Source organism: Tamandua tetradactyla, chromosome 13 (assembly GCF_023851605.1).
Source record: "Tamandua tetradactyla isolate mTamTet1 chromosome 13, mTamTet1.pri, whole genome shotgun sequence".
NCBI lineage: Eukaryota > Metazoa > Chordata > Mammalia > Pilosa > Myrmecophagidae > Tamandua > Tamandua tetradactyla.
This window is the reverse complement of record NC_135339.1, coordinates 21,254,956-21,274,832: the sequence shown is the minus strand read 5'-3', so window position 1 is coordinate 21,274,832 and position 19,877 is coordinate 21,254,956. Positions and strand designations below refer to the sequence as shown.

The window sequence follows — 19,877 nt, the reverse complement described above, 5'->3', positions numbered from 1 at the left end:
CAAAGCACATTGCAACAATTAGTTGTAGAATAGATTTCAGAGTTTGGTATGGGTTACAATTCCACAATTTTAGCTTTTTACTTCCAGCTGATCAAAGATACCAGAGACTAAATAAATATCAATATAATGATTCAGCAATCCTACTCATTTGTTAACCTACCTTCTCTGTATAACTCCACCACCAACTTTGATTTTTCTCCCCCTCTTTAGGTGTATTGGGGCTATACCCATTCGAACTTTTTCATGTTGGAAGGAGCTGTCAAAAATATGGGGTAGGGGAATGGAACTAGCTGGTGTTCTGGAGAGGCTGGCTCCTCTGCATTTCAGAACTTATGTGGTCCACGGACCCATGTAGAGGTTATAGGTTCCTAGAAAGTTACCCTAGTACATACAGGGCACAGAGTTCGGAGCACAGGGAGGTCAGGGCATGGGTGTGTCCTTACACAGGGGGAGGGGGCCCAGGGGGCCAGGATGTGGTTGATTAGGTTATGGAGACTCAGGTTACAGGGCTTCAGGACTGTTCCAGGAGCTGGTGTTGGTGGGTGGATGGGGCCCTGGTGCAGGCATGCAGGTGTGCAGGTGAGGGGGTGGAGTTGGGGCAGGGGCGCATGTGTGTGCAGGGCAGAGGCTATGTAGCAGAGATGCACATGATGAGCACCTGCCAGGTGGGGTGGGGCAAGGGTGTGCACATGTGCAGGGCAGGGGATTGGAGTGCAGGGATCAAAAGGTCAGTGCATTGATGTGTGGACACCCCACAGGGAGGATGTGGCTGTGCACGTATGCAGGTTTGGGGGACGGGGCCCTGGTGTGCACAAACACAGAGCTCAGAGACAGTGGGCCCGGGTTGCATCTGCATGGGCTGGGGGTTGGTGTGGCCTGAATGCACAGATAAACACTTATTCAGAGCTGGAGGGCATTGTGGGGCTGTGCAAATGTGCAGATCTGGGTGGGTCGGACACTGATGTATGGGTGCACAGAACTGGGGGAGCGGGCAGGATGGAGTTGCATGACTGTAGGTGCTGGAGGCAAGTGTGGCCCAGGCATGAAGGTGAGCTCCTGTGGCTGGGATGCTCAGGTGACCATCTGCAGGGAGCAGGGAGGAGGAGGTGGGGTCAAGGGGCTGGGTGGAGGGGGGTGCATGGGTCTCGGGAGGGATGGGGCGCTTGGATTGTGGTGGGAGTGTGGGTGACAGGATTCAGGTGCATGGGGTGTGGGGGGAGTCACAGGGCAGGGGTGGTGTGCGTGAGGGTAGCCAAGGAACATGACTTGGCTTACTTCCTTGTTTCTTTCTCCTTGTCTGTGCACTCCTGAGAGTTTGGGGCCTCCATTTTGGGAAGGAGTGTGTTAGGCTGTTGCCCTAGCTGGGTGGTGCCTGGTTCTCTGTCTCAGTCCTTCAGCTTTTGCAATCAGGGCCTCCCTATGTGGTGTAGAAGATCCTCCCTGGTCACTTACACCCTCGAATCCCTATTCCAGCTGCCCTCCCATCACTTCTCTAGCTGTTCCTTGGACCAGGAGTGAACTCAACCTATCCTATTCTGCCATCTTCCCAGAACTCCTCTGAAGTTTTGATTTGTTATCTTGACTGAGACATATTTTCCTGTTTCTTAGTATGGCTTGTAAATTTTTGCTTGTGTCTGGACTTCTGATTATTTTGGAAGGCTAACTGTGGAAGTCAATTTCTCCCTCTTTCCTAGGGCTTTATTATAGATTGTGTGTTAAGGCTCTTTCATGCTTGGTTCAGCTCATAATGAACATTTAGAGAAAGGTTTTCTCAGGTCTTCTGCTCTGGACCAACCCTTTTTGGTCCTTTTATGTGCGATTGCTTCACCTCCTCTGTTCCTGAACAGAGGAAGGCTTCCTTTCCTCTGTTCCTTCTCTGGAAGTCCTGAGATATTTTGTTTGTTTGTTTGTTGTTTGTGCACATTTTACTCTCCAGCTCCCGTGATTTGCTCAATTTCTCTCCCTTACTTCATTCCTCCTTTTCATTACCTTTTTCAGTCCTGCAACCTGTCCTGCCTTACAGCAGTTCAGCATTCCATTTTTTTTCTGTGATTTTTTTTTGCCTTTTAAACTTTCATGTTAGGATATCCCATGACAACCAGTGGGCCAGAACAGGTCAGTGTTCAGGAATGACTGTTTTCACTTTAGGTGCTCCAGCAATTAGAGACCTGGTTGCATTTGTGCACCTATTGCCAATGATTCTGCCACAAGTCTCTTTTGTGTCCTTTTGTGTGCACATGTTCACCAGCCACTTGGATTTTGCCATGTTCTATGTGGCTGTGGATCCTTTGCCTGAAGGTGCATTGCATTCTAGTTTGCCATTGTGAATGGCTCTGCAGTGTGCGACCATAAAAGAGGTACCTAGGCTAGACAGGGTCTTAAGCTGCCCTTGACTGAGGGAGAGATGTCTAGACCAACAATCTGAGTAGCAGATCTCCTCCTTTCTTCTTTGGTGTTTTTCCCCCCTTTGATTCACCATTTATAGAGACTTCCAGTTTCTGTTGTCCTCCAGAGCTCCAAGCAAGTGTGATTTGTCCATTTATTCATTGTTTCTGAGGTTTGACATTTCCAGGGGCTATCTTATGTCACCACCTTGATGACATCACCTTGAGGATCATTTTTTTAAAAGTCTTTTCCAACATGTCCAGAGTCTGGTATTCTTCATTGATGGTTTCTGAATTTCTATCTTGTTCCTTTGGATAGGCCATTGTTTCCTATTTGTTTGTCTTACAATCTTTTACACACTGTATATTTTAATATTTTAAAGTGTTAACTCTGGGATTTAATCCCTGAGCTGTCTTTTCCTTAAGTTTCTGTACAGGTAGTAGTATGACAAAGATTTGTTTGAGTGCCTGAATCTAGCAAAACCAAACCAATGCAAAAAGCACCTTCCACAGTCTTTGCACATTCACTCTGCTTTGGCTGGTACTTTCATTCAGACTTTAGAGTTTAGTCCTCCTATCAAGAAAACTAGTCAGAGGCAAATGTGCACTGCATTGAGTCTGTGTCTTGCCCTGGGCTTGCTGATTATGGCCTTAGGAATTTTCCCATTTACAGGAATTTGAATGCCTCCCACTACACTCTTCGAAATAGACTTTCTACCCTTCTTGGTTTTATAGCATATGTCTTGAAGCAGTTAATCCTGTGTCCTAGGCTGCTTTGATTTAATTGTTTTCTACATTCCTTTGGTTGTCTGCAAGCTGACTCTGCATGCAGGACAAGTTCTGGGAGGGTGATGGGAGGGTCATTCTTTCAGGCTGCCACCTGATAGATTGGCGCCCACATACCTGCACTGCAGTATGTGCATCAGGTTATTCTGCTCCCTTTGGAACATAGCCAGGGACCTACAATGATAGTGCAGGCTTGTTTCACACCATGCCTGGGAGGAGGTGGGGAAGTGACCAGCACATGTGCCACCAGCTTTTCCTACCATTTTTTTAAAGCTGCATTTTCTTGATTCAGCTTTCACCCAATTACTGTAACCTTTTAACTGTTTTCTGCAGTTCTAAGGAAGGTGGCTCTGCCAGTTTTTGCTAGTTCAAAGATTGTGTAGGCAATGGTGCCCTAAAGTGTCTTATGCTGTCATCTTGGTCAGCCAGAAGCTATCATCAGAATTGGTATTTTTTCCGTAAATGTTTGATAGACCTTATCAATGAAACCATCTAACATTCGTTTTCTTTGTGGGAAAGTTTGTAACTATGAATTCAATATCTGTAATAGATATAGGAGAATTTAGGGTATCTATTTCTTCCTGAGTAAGCTTTGGGTGTTTGATTTTGGAAAACATTTTGAAACAGTGTTGGCTATTTTTTCTTCCTCTTCACTCTCCTTTCCCTTGGCGGCCTTCAATTATTTATTTATATATATATTAGACTGCTTGGGTTGTCCCACAGTTGGTTGGTGCTGTGTTCACTTTTTGTCAGTCTTTTTTTCCCTCTGGGTTTTATTTTTAATAATTTCTATTGTTATGTTTTCATGTTCACTAATCTTTTCTTCTCCGATATCTAGTCTGCTGGCAACCTCATCCAGTGTATATTTTATCTAAACATTGTAGTTTTCATCTTTAAAATTTTTATTTGGAGCTTTCTTATGTCTTTAATGCCACAACTTAACATGTTTGCATTTTCCTCTAGCTCTTTGAGTATATGAATGCAGTTATAATAACTGTATGAAAGTCCTTGTCTGTTCATTTTAACTTCGGTGCCACTGCTAGATTTTAGTTGATTGATTTCTCTCAATGCTTCTCTCCAAAAAAAGCATTGCATTTGCCTGCTTTTATGTGCACATGATGGGTGCCAGATTTTTAAAAAATATTTTTATCGAGATATCTTCACACACATACAGTCCATCCAAAGCATACAATCAGTGGCTCACAATATCATCAAATAGTTGCATATTCATTACCATGATCATATTTAGAACATTTGCATCACTCTAGAAAAAGAAATAAAAAGAAAAAGGAAAAAACTTATACATCCCATATCCCTTAGTCCTCCCTCTTATTGACCACTAGTATTTCAATCTACCCAATGTTTTTTTTTACCCCTTATCCCCCCTACTATTTATTTATTCACTTGTTATCCTTATTTCTTTACTCATATGTCCCTATCCTGGATAAAAGGAGCATCAGACACAAGGTTTTCAGAATCACATGGTCACATTGTAAAAGCAATATCGTCATACAATCATCTTCAAGAATCAAGGCTACCAGCAAAAATTGAGGAATTAACTGTCCACTTAGAAGAATTAGAGAAAGAACAGCAAATTAACCCCAAAGCAAGCAAAAGGAAAGAAATAATGAAGATTAGAGCAGAAGTAAATGAAATTAAGAACATGAACACAATCAAGAAAATCAACAAAACCAAAAGTTGGTTCTACGAGAAAATCAATAAGATTGATGGACCCTTAGCGAGGTTGACAAGAAAAAGAAGAGAGAGGATGCAAATAAAATCAGAAATGGAAGAGGAGACATAACCATTGACCCCACAGAAATAAAGGAAGTAATGAGAGGATACTATGAACAACTCTATGCTAATAAATTCGACAATGTAGATGAAATGGACAACTTTCTAGAAAGGCATGAACAACCAACATTGACTCAAGAAGAAATAGACGACCTCAATGAAAAAATCACAAATAAATAAATGGAATCGGTCATTAAGAAGCTCCCCAAAAAGAAAAGTCCAGGACCAGTGGCTTCATATGTGAATTCTACCAAATATTCAAGAAAGAAATAGTACCAATCCTCCTCAAACTCTTCAAAAAAATTGAAGAGGAGGGAAAGCTACCTAACTCATTCTACAAAGCCAACATCACCCTCATACCAAAGCCAGACAAAGATATTACAAGAAAAGAAAACTACAGACCAATCTCTCTGATGAATATAGATGCAAAAACCCTCAACAAAATTCTTGCAAATCGAATCCAGCAACACATTAAAAAAATTATACACCATGACCAAGTAGGATTCATTCCAGGTATGCAAGGATGGTTCAACATGGGAATCAAGGCTACCAGAACACAGCTCAGCAGTTTCAGGTACTTCACTGCAGCCACTCCAATATACCATATCCTATAAAGGGATGTCTATATATGCATAAGAATAACCTCCAAGGTAATCTCTCGACTCTGTTTGTAATCTCTCAGCCACTAAAACTTTATTTTGTCTTATTTCTTTCTTCCCCCTTTTGGTCAAGAAGGTTTTCTCAGTCCCATGATACCAGGTTCTGGCTCCTCCCAGTAGTCCTGTGCCACTTTGCCTGGGAGATTTACATCCCTGGGAATCATGTCCCACATAGAGGGGAACGTAGTGAGTTCACCTGCCGAGTCGGCTTAGAGAGAGAAGCTACATCTGAATAACAAAAGAGGTTTTCTGGGGGTTACTGTTAGGCGTAATTATAAGTAGGCTTAGCTTCTTCTTTGCAGGAATATGTTTCATGAAGTGAACTCCAAGATCAAGGGCTCAGCTTATTGAATTGGTTGTCCTCACTGCTTGCGAGAATATCAGGAGTTCCCCAGATGGGGAAGTTTAATGTTTCCTCCTTTCTCCCCTGTCCCCCAAGGGGACTTTGTAAATACTTTTTTATTCTCTGCCCAAATTATTATGGGATGTATCCGGGTATTGCACTAACCTGTACAAACCAACAAGATCTCATACTCTATTCAAGATTCCATGTAATTATGGTCTTCAAATAAACTGACTGTACCAGTTAAATTAGGTAATGTGCTAACCAAAATATAAACTTTGGACCAAATAAACATCTCTCTTTTTGGTCTCATACAGAAGTTGAAATTTTAAAATATGGACCATATAGGATGCCAGATTTTTGGTGGATGCCAGATACTGTCAATTTTACCTTGTTGGGTGTTTTGTATTCTTATATATCTTCTTTTTTAAAAGCATTTTTATTGTGAAATATAGCACATAAACAAAACAATAATTTTTAAAGTATATATATATATTTTTCATAAACACTTTTTATTTAACTTGAAATAGTTTTAGACTTAGAGAAATTTCAAAGCTAATACAGAATTCCCGTGTTGTTCTCATGTACCCTTCACTTAACTTCCTCTGATGTTGACATATTAGGTATTGTACTATCTGATGTTAATATTTCACATAACCATGCAATATTTATCAAAATTGAGAAATCAGTGTTTGAATGTCCCCAATTTCTCCATGAATATGTCTTTTCTTCTGATATCCAGTCCAGGATACCCCACTGCATTTGGTCATCTTGTCTCCTCCAGTCTGCAATGGTTCCTTGGGCTTGTTTTTCCTTTTCTGATGGTGTTTAAAAAGTAGCGGTCAGGTATTTTGTAGAATGTCAGTTTGGGATTGTCTGGTGTTTTCCACACCAAAGACATATCCTTCTTTTTCCGATGTATCCAAATCTTTGTGAGATTTTTAACAATTGGTGAAACTCATGTATTACCTCTCATTAGAATTATTTAATCAAAAGCAAAAGCTACATCTGCAATGCTGAAGGAATCGTCTACATCGGACAGGATTGTCAAACGCCTTCCAATTCTAAAAGTCTAAAATGAAAAAGTATAAAAAGTGAATACAACAAATAGAAAATCATCCAATAAAGATGAATGAGACTTGAATAGAGCTTAAAGACTGGAGAAAATTAGCTCTCTGAAGAATGACCCACATCTTACAGAGTCTCCAGTTCTGTCTACATGGGGGTTGATTTCAGACACTCATGTTTCCATATGTGGGGACTTTTCCTCCAAGGGGTAGCCCTTAGTATAACCCTGACGCGGTATCTGTAAGTGAATGTTTGTTGTAGGTAATTGAAGCTACTGAGTTGCTCTTGTGGTTTTGTACTGTTTTACTGAAAATTAAATTGTGTGTAATCAAATGGAAAGCATTAATTTGAAAGAAAGCAATGTCCTTGCTCTAACTGCCACTCCATGGTCTAGATATGTTATGTAACATTTTATGCCTTAATTTATTGAGAATCATAATTCTTCCTGAAATGTGTGACTTATACTGGACTCAAAAACCATCTCCAAAAATACAGTGACCACCCACAGCAAAATCTGATGAACATGGCTAATCAAGAAAGGTTAATTCCATATTTCAAATCCATGTACTGTTAAGGTAATTCATTATAAAATCTAATTTTGGGGGCTGGCCATGGTGGCTCAGTAGGCAGACTTCTCACCTGCCATGCTGGAGACCTGGGTTCATTTCCTGGTGCCTGCCCATGCGAAAAAAAAAAATATATATATATATATATATATATATATATATATATATAATGTACTTTTTAAAATGAAGACATCAAACAGACTAGTTTATAGAAATGTGCTTAAGTTCCTCAGGAGAGGTGGAGACACAATTATAACACTGTAAATGCTATGTTGGACTGTTGACAGTATGTCTTGGAAAGACTATGGTGCCATTGAGAATGCGCTTAGAAATCAAGATAGCCTACCTTAGTCTCAGATCTGCAGCCACTTACCATATGGGTGACTCCAACAATCACTAATCTATTTGGCTTCTTCATGTGTTACATTAATGGATCAAACATGTTTTCTAGAACTCCAGCTCTAAGTCTATAGTAAGAATTTCATTGTTATCAGACTTCATCCTTTTATGTAAATAAAGCCATTCTATGTTGCTAATATACTGTACATAACTGTATTCTTCTCTGTTCCTTTGACAATTCAGGAAATGCTTAGTTACCCATTTTCTACTTTGAAAAAAGTAACTTGTAAAATTGCTCACAATATTTACTCATTTGTTTGAAAATTTGATACCGTTTTGGTGTGTTTCTTTTTATTTACTTAAATTTTTTTATTATTTTACTTTTTTAAATACCAAAAAAACACATAATAAACACAAACATTCCTATTTTGATCATTCCGTTCTACATATATAATCAGTAATTCACAGTATCATCACATAGTTGTTTATTCATCATCATGATCATGTCTTGGAACATTTGCATTTATTCAGAAAAAGAAATAAAACAAAAACAGAAAAAATAAATTATACATGCCATACCCCTTACCCCTCACTTTCATTGATCACTAGCATTTCAAACTAAATTAATTTTAACATCTGTTCCCCCTATTATTTATTTTTATTCCATATGTTCTACTCGTCTGTTGACAAGGTAGATAAAAGGAGCATCAGACACGAGGTTTTCACAATCACACAGTCACATTGTGAAAGCTATATCATTATTCAACCATCTTCAAGAAACATGGCTACTGGAACACAGCTCTACATTTTCAGGCAGTTCCCTCCAGCCTCTCCATTACATCTTGAATAACAAGGTGATATCTACTTAATGCATAATAATAACCTCCAAATAACCTCTCAACTCTGTTTGGAAACTCTCAGCCGTTGACACTGTCTCATTTCACTCTTCCCCCTTTTGGTCAAGAAGGTTTTCTCAATCCCTTAATGCTGAGTTTCAGCTCATTTTAGGGTTTTTCTCAATCCCATGATGCTGAGTCTCAGATCATTCTAGGATTTCTGTCCCACGTTGCCAGGAAGGTCCACACTCCTGGGAATCATGTCCCACATAGACGGGGTAGGTGGTGAGTTTGCTTGTTGTGTTGGCTGGAGAGAGAGGCCACATCTGAGCAACAAAAGAGGTTCTCTTGGGGATGACTCTTAGGCCTAATTTTAAGTAGACTTGACCTATCCTTTGTGGGGTTAAATTTCATATGAACAAACCCCAAGACTGGGAGCTCAGCCTATAGCTTTGGTTGTCCACACTTCTTGTGAGAATTTCAAGAATTCAACTGGGGAGGTTGAATTTTCCCCCGTTCTCACCATTTCCCAAAGGGGACTTTGCAAATACTTTTCCATTTATTGATCAAATCACTCTGGGATTCACTGGGCCATCACTCTGGACAAATCAACAAAATCTCATGGCCTACCCAAGGTTCCATGTACTTGTAGTCTCACACATAAGTTGAAATTTCAAAATATTAACTACCATCTATTTTCAGCACCCTGCAGTAATGACATTCAATTGTTCTTCCTCATACAAAAACATTTTGTAAATTTGTGCATTTAGTCACTATCATTATACACTCTAGGCATTCCTAGATTATACCATCTCAATCTTTATCGTTTATCTTTCTTTCTGATTTCATTTAAAATATATTTTAACAAATAGTTATAGAAATGATTTCACAGTATGGTGTGGGTTACAGTTCTGCAATTTCAGGTTTTTCCTTATAGGTGCTCCAAGATACTGAAGACTAAAAGGAGATATTAATATGATTAAATAGTCGTACTCATATATTAAATCCTAACTTTTCTGTTACAATTCCTCTTTCTTTGAGCCTTCTCCCAATCTTAGGGATATTTGGGTTATGCCCATTCTAACTTTTTTTCATGTAGAAAAGGTGTGTCAACAACATGAGCTAGGGGGATGGAACTAGTTGATGTGCTTGGAGAGGCTGGCCCCTCTGGGTTTCAGGACCATTTGGTCAAGTTTTAGATTTATGAAAAGTAAAGTTAGTGTGTCCAACTTTTTTAGGATCTCAGATAGAGCCCTGGGTGTTCTTTAGGGTTAACAGGAATAATGTTGGTTGGGGTTTGACAAATTGTGGCAATTAGCAATATCTAGCTGAAGCTTGTATAAAAGAGTAGCCGCCAGGATAGCCTCTTGAGTCTATTTGAACTCTCTTAGCCACTGATAACTTATTTTGTTACATTTCTTTCCCCCTTTTGTTCAGGAAGCCATTGTTGATCCCAAGGTGCCAGGTTCAGGCTCATCCCTGGGAGTCATGGCCCACATTGCCAGGGAGACGTTCACCCCTGGATGTCATGTCCCCTATAGGGGGGAGGGTCATGATTTTCCTTGCAGAGTTGCAGAGGAAGAGAGGCCACATCCAAGCAACAAAAGAGCTCCTGTGAAAGTAAGTCTTAGGCAGAATTATAAGTAGGCTTAGGTTCTCTGCCTCAGAAATAAGTTTCATAAGAGCAAGCCTTAAGATCAAGGGCTTGGCCGATTAGATTGAGAGTCCCCAGTGTTTGAGAGACTATCAGAGGTTTCCTAGGTGAGAAAGTTTAATAGTTCCATATACTTTCTCCAGTTCCATATACTTTCTCAAGGGACTTCACCAATACTTTTTAATTATCTGCCCAGTGTAGTCTGGGATGTATCCAGGCGCTACATTAAGCTATACAGAATTACAAGCCCTCATTCCCATTTTGGGCTCCATGTATTTGGGTTGTTTAAATGATCTATCCAGATAGATTGGGTTAAATCTAAATGTGCTATAGAAAATTTTAGGTTTGGACAAAATAAACCTCTCTTCCTTTGGTCTCATACACAGATTGGCTTCGTTCTGATCTCTGATTGAAGTCTGATCTCTTTTTCAGTTTCTTCAACGGTTGTTGTATGTAGCAATGCTGATTTTCAGAGCTGCAAAACTCCCACTCTTTTTTTTTTTTTTTTTTAAACATGGGCAGGCACCAGGAATCGAACTGGGGTCCTCTGGCATGGCAGGCAAGCATTCTTGCCTGCTGAGCCACCATGGCCTGCCTGAAACCCCCCCCTCTAATATATCTTCTTGAGCTTTGTTCTGAGGGCCAGGAAGTTACTTGGAAACAGTTTGATCCTTTGGAGTCTTACCTTTAAGATTTATTAGGCAGAACCTAATAAAGTAAAGTTTAGGGCTTATTTTGCCCCACTACAGAGGCAAAACCCTTCTGGGTCTCTCTGGGCAGAGGGAGGGGCTGATTGTACACACTACTACTGAGGCAGGACTACCCACTGCCCAGTGAAAAATGAGGTTTTCCAGTTTGACTTCCAGGAGTAGGCAGATTCTTGGTTGTGTAATCCTTTCCGGGGCTTCTTTCCCTAGTGCTGGGTAGTGACCTCATACAGCCATGCCCCGGTCAATGCTTTGCTGAATACTTGAGGGGAGACTCCACAGATCTCCAGGATTGTCTTTCTGTGCTACTCTCTCCTCTCCAGGACTCTATCCTGCAACCACTAGATGCCTTTGTCTCTCCAGACTGTTGGCCCTATCTCTTCACTGAAGGAGACCTCTAGGCTCTTGCAGATCCCTCTCTCTTTGTTGCAAACTGGAAACTTTCTTAAGGCAGTAAGTTGGGGAAATTGTATGGCTCACCTCCTTCATTTCCCATCTTTGTTGCTTGATGCTTAATATCTTGAAAATTGTTTTATATAATTTGTAAGGTTTTCTTTTTAGTCGTTGCAGGTAGGAATGTAAATCCAGTCCCTATTACCCATCTTGGCTGGAAGTAGAATTCCTTCAATGCCTCTTTGCTTTCAGCAAGAGCGTCATTAAACTGGGAGGCTAGCAGTTCTGGAGGAGATGAGGTGGATAATGGGGCAACCTGGAAGGAGAAGAGTCAGTTTATATGAGAGGATGTGCAGCTCTGCACCCAAAGCTAGGTCTGTCATCCCTGATTGCATAGCTGTCTGCACCTCTGCCCGTATGTCTGTCTGCATGTCTGAATGTCTATTCACTGGAGTCTGGGAAGCTGTCTGGGGCTGCCTCCCCAAGACATCGTCCTTCCTTCTTCCTACTCAGGTGAAATTCCAGGCTGTTTGCAGGCTCATCCTGCCAAATCCCACACCAGAGCCCATCAGGCCTGGGCTGGCCTGCGGACAGGCTGCAGATGAGCCAAGCAGACATCTGCCTTTTGTAGTTCTGGTTGGGAAGACAGGAAGGGAGGCAGAATGGCTTTTTTGTTTGGAGTCTGTGCTGGGGCTGTTCTGGGAGCCCTGCTTCCCCCTTCCCTCCTGCAGCAGTTGGGTCTCTCCGGGCAGAGGAAGGGGCTGGTTGGTGCTGTACACCCAGCCTGGGTCTTGGAGAAGCCTGACCTTGTTCTGCATGATGGATTTTTCCAGGGCCTTCAAGAGATCCAAAGCCATCAGATTTTTGGGAGATCTGGCCTTTGCCAAAACTGTCTTCTTTTTCCTCCCTTGCTCCCTCACTGATATTATGGGGTGGGCAAGGTTTGATATAATCCAGGCTACTTCCAGATTGCCCAGCTCTTTCTGAGGCCCTTTTTCCTAAGGGCAAACAATGGCAGATAGGATATTTGTGTAATAACAGATACGAAGTTTATTTCTCATGATGATTGAAATAAAAGGTCTATTTATTTTTTGTCAAATTAAATTTGGTTCAGAGCCCCACTTGTCAACATGGATAATCAGTTTAAAAATTATAGAACTTGTGCGGACCAAAAATAAAGCAAGGGTAGGGAGTGTATAAGCATAAACATTAGGGATATATATGCTTAACCCAATTATTAGGTCTATATATTATATATACTATATATTAGGTAGTATATAGGGATATATAAGCATATACATTAGGGATGTATATGTTTAACCCAATTAAGTATATACATCCCTAATGACCCATCAGTTCAGCTACGTGGGAAATTTATATCATAGGGATATTTTCCCACAGATCCTTAGGGGGATGCTCACTGTGGTGTTATACGTGGCGGTGTGGAGTTGTGGCCATCTGGGTACCCATCCATCGGGGAGTGGCTGGGTAGAGTGTTGGACGCATACCACCGAGTGCTGGGCATCTCTGCTGCCCCACCAGCAGAGCGGGCACCAAGAGTCCACGACCCTAAAAGTGCCCTCTGTGGCTTGGCTGATGTCCTGACCTAGGTAGGATGAGAATCAGGTGCACAGAAGGCCTTACACTGCAGTGTCCTGCTCCATTCGTAGCCTTTCCTGACAGTTGGCCCCTGCCTGAACTTTTCCTATGACGGGCAGCTCAGCATGGCATGCTGTGTGGCTGGGAATCTCAAATTGTGCTAGAATTACATCTCCCTGAGATGATCATAGTGAATTTGGTCTCTTAGAGTGGGTGCAGATGTGTATGTCAAGGAGAGGGGTGTTGGGGAGAAGGTTCATTGTTTATTCATTTGTTTATTAATTCGTAAAACACATAGTTGTGGGACCCTAGTTCCATGCTAGATTCTGGCGATAAAGCTTTCTCTGCCTTCCTGTGCCTAGAGTCTAGTGGAGGAAATAGATATTATATAATCATGACATCACAGTAGATGGTTCTGCCCATAAGGAAAACTAACAGGATTTATATGCTAGTGTGCAGATTTAAGGTTCATGGGGGATGGAAACAAGAAGAGCCCTCCAAAACTGGAACACTTAACTGAGACCTGAGAGCCAAGTAGAAATTAGGTGAAGAACTGGGGGATGTGTGTTCTAGGTGGAGGTAAGAAGATTGGGAGGTCATGAGCCTGGCATGTTCTAGGAACCGCTCTGGCTGGAGCAAGGGGTATGAGGCAGGCGAGCTGGAGGAGAGGAAGCTGCTGGGAGAGACAGGGCTGAGAACATGCAGAGCCCACCTGGTTGATAGGGTGACCACATCATTTATCACCCAACTGGGACATGTATGAGAGTGGAAGGGGTACTCCTCCATAATAAAGTTGGGGTAAGAGGTCACCCAAGTTGTAGGCCAAGGCAGAGAGTTTAAGTTTTATTCTCAGGGCTATGGGAAACCATTGGGAGTTTCAAGGAATAAGAGATGTGATGTGACTGGATTTGCACTTGGGTCAGGGGCATAGCTCTCAGAAAACTCCCGCCATCCTTCCCATCCATATGGAGGAGGCTCTTGAGGAAGGATGGGGAAAAAGAGGCAGCCAGGAGCCCAGGAATGCTCTGTGCAGTCCTGTGGGATGGGCAGTGAGTGAGCTGGTTACTCTGGCTGCATGGTAAATCACCTCGTGACCCCATTGAGTGTGCCTCCTGTTTCCTGGCTGGTTCCCAACAGACACATCTCCCCGGGAGTGACTCTGCTCCAGTGGGTGAGGAAGAGGGTGATGAGAACCGCCCCAGGGGCTCTACAGATGGGAAGGGTGTCTAGTCTTATCCCAGCTGCAGGTGGAAGGGAGCAACTTCTTTATAAAAGCCTTAATCAATTTGATGATCAGTGATTTTACAAAGAACTGTCTAAGATGCACGGATAAGAGGACAAGGGCCCTTTTTATACTTGTGGCCTCTAGCAGGCTGATTTCCACCTTCCCATGTGCATTAACCACTCATTTGCCCAGTCAGTGTGCTGTCTGCCCCTGGACTGAAGACTTGATGCTTGGTGGCACAGCAGCCACTTTACAGCCAGAATGCAATAAAATAGAATGCAAAGAATAATGGACTAGAAAGATACAGAGTCTGGGTTTCCGAAGTCATTGTTGTGCTGTTCCAGCCCTTGATAATCTGCCTCTTACCTTGTTGTATGAGGCAGATAACCTGTACTTGTTTAAACTGTTAGTCAAAGTTTGGCTCTGACTCCCACCTCCATGTAATATTGGAGCTTTCCAGTTTGGGGACTCCCTGTCCCACCCCCATTCTTTTTTTTTTTTCCTTCAGTTAGAGAAGTTGTAGGTTTATAGAAAACTCATGCAGAAAATACAGAGTTCCCCATTATCAATACCTTGCAATAGTGTGACATATTTATTATAATTGATGAAAGATATTATAATTGTGCTATTAACTGTAGTCCATGGTTTATACCACAGTTCACTGTGTTGTACAGTCCTATGCCTTTAATAGAAGTTATTCTAATATCACATATTCAACCATATGTTAAATGGTGTTATTATGTTCACAATATTGAGCTACTGTCACCACCATCCATTCAAAACTTTTCCATTGTCCTAAATAGAAATTCTGTACAATTTCTTAGAGGAGAGATTGACTCACACAAAGAAGTTAGGGCTCCCAAAATCATGACTCCCATGTGGCGTCTTCCTGAACAGCATGACCTTGGTAAGTTCACCTTGCTGGGCCTCGGTTTCCTCATCTGCAAAATGGAGGCAGCAATAGCGCTTGCCTCGTAGGGTTGTTGGGAAGGAAGTGAGCTAGTACATGGAAATCACTGGATGCAATGTAGGTGTTCAGTAAAAGTCAGCTCCCTTTCCTCCCTGGGGGTTGCATGGAACTACCCCTTCAAGCCCCGACTGTCACTGTGCACACATGCTTATCATGCAAGTCACCCTTATCGCCAGGAGAGGACTTTGCATTATGGAACCTTGAGTTTTAAATTAAGTGTCAAATATAATTTGGCAATGCGAAGAATTAATTATGTGACAGCCCTTAGAAAAGCTAGGAGCCTAGCTGTCAATGTAAAGTTGGTATCTGCCCACAAGGAAGGGGGCCCCCTCCTGCCTCACTGCACCCACCTCACCCCGACCCACCTAATTGAATGGAAGCCCACAGCCGCAATGGTGCTTTGTAGGGTCAGTGCATTTCCCCGCCTGCTCCTGAAGGGCAAAGGGGGTGACCAAGGGGCGGGAGTACAGGGTGGAAAAGCAAATGTTTCCAGGAGCAGCCACGGTCCCCTACCCCCCACTCCCAACCTGTGCACACAAGTGGCTGGTGTCAGTTCTTTCCCTTTAAGGAGAAGGAAGCATTTCTGGAAAGGGCTGGGGGGTGGATGGGGGGGGGGCGAGAAGGAGATATACTGGGCCAGAAGGGAGGGAGGCTACATTTGTCTCGATGACACATCAAGGACAAAAGCTGAGCCTGGAGCTTTTCAGGAGGGACCTGCGTCCCCCTGAGGATGGAGAGAACTCGGCCCCAAATGCCATCATCCCCAGGCTTCGGGGCACAGGGCATTTTTCAAGTGGGGAGACAGGCTGTAGAGGGAGTGAGTCCTGGGGCATGGGCTGCAGGAGCCAAGCCCCCAGCCACAGCCCACATCCCACCCCCAGGCCTCCCGCCAGCCTGTCGGAGGAATCTGGGTTTAATTTTCTGGTCAGTGGGAAAAGGAGGAGGAAGAGGACAAGTTGAGCAAGTGGAAGTTCTAATGTGGTCGGCTGGGATCTGTCACTCAGCACACAGCTTGCTGACGACTCAGGGCAGCTTCAGCTGTAAGCAGCCCATGATTTATGGACACCGAGTGAACTCCTGCGGCAGGAACCAGCCTTGAGATCAGAGCGGCAGCAGGGCCCTTTTTTGGCAGGAGACAGGGCCTGCATTTTTCTCATTCATGCCAAACTGCTTTGCACGGCAATTAGCTCTGTCCTCATTTAGTCTCCAGTCCCAAAGGGTAATGAAAGTCATATATCATCTTCAAGACTGCTAATTATTGAGCTCGCTTACAGGTAGGCTTTGTAACTGTGAGAAGGGCCTGTCGGCCCAATATTTATTACTCTTCCAATAAGTAAGCAAAGGGGGAGGGGCGGGGAGGTTGGGGGGAGAGGGAGAAGAAGGGAGGGAGGGAAGGAAGGGGGAAAAACAACTTTCTTGAAAGAAGGCCCAACCCCAGCCCTGGGATCTCTGACATACCTCTGCAAATGTGCTCATCGGAGAGGAAACGTCTTTATTCCAGGGAGCCATTTCTCATGCCGTAACCAACCAGGCTGCAAGAGCCAAGAGCGGTGAGGGGAGGTCCGTGCGGGGAGCTGCTGAGTCTGCTCTGGGTGGGGGGAGCGGGGAGGAGAGGAAGGGAAGAAAGAAGCCCTTTTCCCGCAGCCCAACCAGAACTTCCCCCCTCAGACCTGGGCCTGCTGGGTGGGGGAGGGGGCTTAGTGTCCTGCCCTGGGGTGGGATTAGCCATGTCTGTCACTTTAAAGCATGGGGTGTGTCAGGCTAAGCCTGGAGAGGGATTTGCCTCCTCTGGGTCCTCTGCCTTCCATTTGGCTTTCCTGCCACCAAGTGGACATAGCATCTGGGCTACAGTCTCATCGTCTGCACTGGGGAATTTCCACACATGTGGTTAACTAAGAGGATGATCAGCTCTTATTTCCACTAAAATGAACTTTAAAAGTATAATTACGTTTTAGAACAACTAGGCATAAACATTAGCCAGGTCATGGATGGTTATTTTAAAACAGAATCCAATTAAAGCAAATGCTAAAGAAATACAAATATTTAAGTACCATTACATGACACACTTATACTATTCAATATGCAACCATTTATTGCGTACTAACTCAGGAAGGGTGCTGGGCACTGCTCTACGTATGGGGTACAGCAGTGATTGAGATGGGAAAGGTCCTTGCCTTCGTGGAGCCTCTAGTCCAGCGATCTGTGTCATTGCTCATGGTTTCTTTTCCACTCTGACTTAAACCATGACAGCTGACAGCTCTGACCTGAGTTATAAAGATAGCTAATGTCTTTTAGTGCCTACCATGTACCACGCACAGTGCTGACAGCCTTGTCTTCACAGTTTTCATCTAATCCTCGCAACCCCTCTGAGGCTGGTGCTGGTGAAGTGACTTATCCAAGGCCACACAGCTAGTCAGAATTTGAACCCATCTGATCTGGTTCCATTCTCTAAACCATGACACCATATTTTCCTCAATTCATTCTGAATCATTTCAAGTTCTACTTAATGACCTTAGTGCCTTGGTTGGGTTTGGCATCAGGAGTCCTCATGGACAGACTTTCTCTTCCGCCGTCAGCACCCCTCCCATTCTGAGCCTCTGTGGATGGTAGACTCACTGATTTCAAATTAAATTGGAGGGAGACTATTAGGTTGACTCAGAAGTTCTTGCAGTCAGCACCACCTGCTATGGGCTACCTCCTTGACCATGGAAGGAACTGGTATGCTGGAACCGACCAGCGCTGGCTTGAGTGCTAGTTGTGTACATGTTTTCCCAACTCCATTCACAGACATGTTGGAGTATTGGAGTTGGCCATAGTAGGAATATTTACACGATGGAAAATGATGAATATCATGTCAACTTCCCCTCCCCCCCCGCCCCAGAAAGCTGGTTATTAAACATTTACAAATACCTACTGGGGAGGACCCAAGCAGAAGGGCAAGATTTTGTGCTGCAGCTCATGGTAACCTCGTGGTAATCTCTCTTCATCAAAGGGAAGTGCAGAGAGCACTAGAGAGGGAGTCCATAGAGCTGAGCTCTAGACCTGATTTTGCCGCTGAAGGACAGAGGGATACTGACTTGAGCTCTTTGTCTCGTTTGCTCTGGGTGGCCTCCGTTCTATTAGAGCTATAGGATTAGATATAAAACTACTTTCAGAAAGAGTCTGGAACTACAAAAGGAAGTGTAACAGAACTTACCAAGGCTTTTGCTCACAAATATGAGGCGTTCCACCAGAGGTAGTGCATTCTGGGCCAGGGGCTCTAGGCACATGTGCAAAGTGCACGATGCTGTCTGAACTTCATGGGTTGTGGAAGGCATTCCCTCTGCTTCCTTTATTCCCTTTGGTGCCAGGCAGACTAAAGCTGCCTCTTCCCTCCTCTGTGACCTTGGGCAAATTGCTTAGCCTCTCTGTGCCTCATTTTCCTTTTCTGGAAGTGGAGCATAATCAGTAGAGCCCATTCAGAGGTGTGCTGTGAGGACTGAATGAGCAATGCATAACAGGTGCTGGCTTTGATATGGCACGCAGGAAGTGCTCAGTATGTGGTCAGTGTTGCTACAATCTCTTCTCTGTGTTGTCTCTTTCTCTGGGGGCAAGGATGCCCTATTTCCATCTCCCAGCTTCCAGGGCCAATGTATAAAGGTGTCAGAGCTGAGACAGGGGGCTGCCCTCACCTCCCCAGAAGCAATTGGCCTCCTTGGCTGAAGCCTCACAGTCTCACAGTTGAGGATGTATCATGTCTTTCTGACTTACAATGCAGCAGCTGTTGAGAACTTATTTTTGTTTCTTAAGCTCCCGCCGCTGGAAGCGAAGTGTAACCCTGAAGTCTCATGTTTCCTGGTGTGGAGGCTTCAGCTGAAGGTCACTGGAAGGGCACTAAGCAGGTCTTTGAGACTCTCCAGCCTCCCTTTATCTGCAGCCCATCTGCCCTCTGCCCACATGGGAAGGCTTGCTCTTTTCCTTGAACTTTTGGGGGTGACCATCTTTGGGATGGCTGTCACTTCCCTGCTCCCAGGCTGCTGTTCCTTGGCCCTGTCTCTGGGAGATTGTTTCCCTTCTATCTTGCCTCTCCTTGCTCTAGGTCTCTAAAAACATGCATAGGATGTTCTGTTTTTCCATCTTTCAACTGCCACTGTCCATGATCTTGAGGGACAGATTGATCTAGCCACTTGGATGCAACCTCCCTCCCACCACCACACATCCTCTCTCCAGACCACTTTCAGCCCACTTGGCAACCCACCTCGCTGTGCCAGTTTCCCCATTCCTATCACCTACTCTCCCTTCCTGATTTACCAAAGTCTGTCCTTTATGATGCTTCTTGGACCTTTGACTTAAGACTTCCCAAGAGCAAGTTGGACAAACAAAGCCTCAAGCAAGGTAGGGATGAGTACATCCGGACCTCCTAATAACCAGGACTCAAATCCCACCCCCACCCCCCAGGTTCCTCTGCTCTCCATGTTGACTGCTTGCTCTCTGCCCAGTTTCTCCACACAGGAGGGCACATGGCCAGAGCTATGGCCTCATATCCATGCCCATGGAGGATGATGGATCTCTATC

The 19,877-nt window shown here is 43.7% G+C and overlaps 1 protein-coding gene and 1 long non-coding RNA gene across 15 annotated transcripts in view; one reads left to right on the top strand and one right to left on the bottom strand.

Moving 5' to 3' along the window:
• Positions 1-19,877, top strand: part of LRMDA (leucine rich melanocyte differentiation associated) — a 1,434,085-nt gene that overhangs the window by 70,903 nt on the left and 1,343,305 nt on the right. The window lies entirely within an intron of this gene.
• LOC143653666 (uncharacterized) lies at positions 6,471-17,023 on the bottom strand. 2 transcript variants are annotated; one of them, XR_013161463.1, is made up of 4 exons: positions 16,782-17,023; positions 15,195-15,324; positions 11,617-11,845; positions 6,471-7,038 (listed from the first exon to the last, which is right to left on the bottom strand). It is a non-coding gene; the product is annotated as an uncharacterized LOC143653666 (long non-coding RNA). The 2 variants fall into 2 exon arrangements; XR_013161464.1 differs by lacking the exon at positions 11,617-11,845.